Source organism: Condylura cristata, unplaced genomic scaffold (genome assembly GCF_000260355.1).
Source record: "Condylura cristata isolate star-nosed mole 26May11 unplaced genomic scaffold, ConCri1.0 scaffold00024, whole genome shotgun sequence".
NCBI lineage: Eukaryota > Metazoa > Chordata > Mammalia > Eulipotyphla > Talpidae > Condylura > Condylura cristata.
The window spans coordinates 28,865,971-28,866,675 of record NW_004567125.1 but is presented as its reverse complement, the minus strand read 5'-3'; positions in this window follow the sequence as shown (position 1 = coordinate 28,866,675).

Below are 705 nucleotides of genomic sequence, written 5' to 3'. Positions count from 1 at the left end.
AATATGCAAATAGGATGACACTATAAATTGGTTCAAGACAGGAGGCTAATGCAGCCTCCGGCACCTCCATGGTTGAGCCTAGGAGCACAGTAAGAGGAGTAGAGCTGCGGAGCCCAGCAGAGTTTGGAACAAATCCCACCACAAATACCACTGAGTGTTCAAGGTACTGCACCAAATTCGCACATTACAGGGGGTTTGCTGTGAATTTAATTGATACTATCCTCAAGGCGGGGAAGCCAGGAACCCTGCCATACCCTGCTGTGACAGATGGTGGCTCCACACACGAAGGTGTGATCTAGTGACCTAGTGTTTTCCACATACCTGAGTTCTGTGAGCAGTTCAAGCAAATGAATTGAACCTGAGAAGGTTGGAGAAACTGATTTATGAGACCAGGTGTGGTCAGGTCACAGGCAGCATCAACCTGGACTTCTGGCTAGCACATAAGTCTGAGACAGAAGTCACAGGAACTTCAGATCTCTAACGGCTGGACAGGAGCACAGCTAAGAGCCTGGATGCTGATGGTGGCTGATGGGAGGTCAGTCTGGGAGATGTTGTCCTTCTGCCTTCTATAGGTCGATGGTGGCAGAAGTGAGCAGGATTCAGTTGGATATTTGCATATCCTGCTGGTGGCAGAGAATTGCTTCTTGGTGTGGGGAAACCTTCCCCCATAGACTCCCACTGGAAATGTTTCTAAGAACCATATGA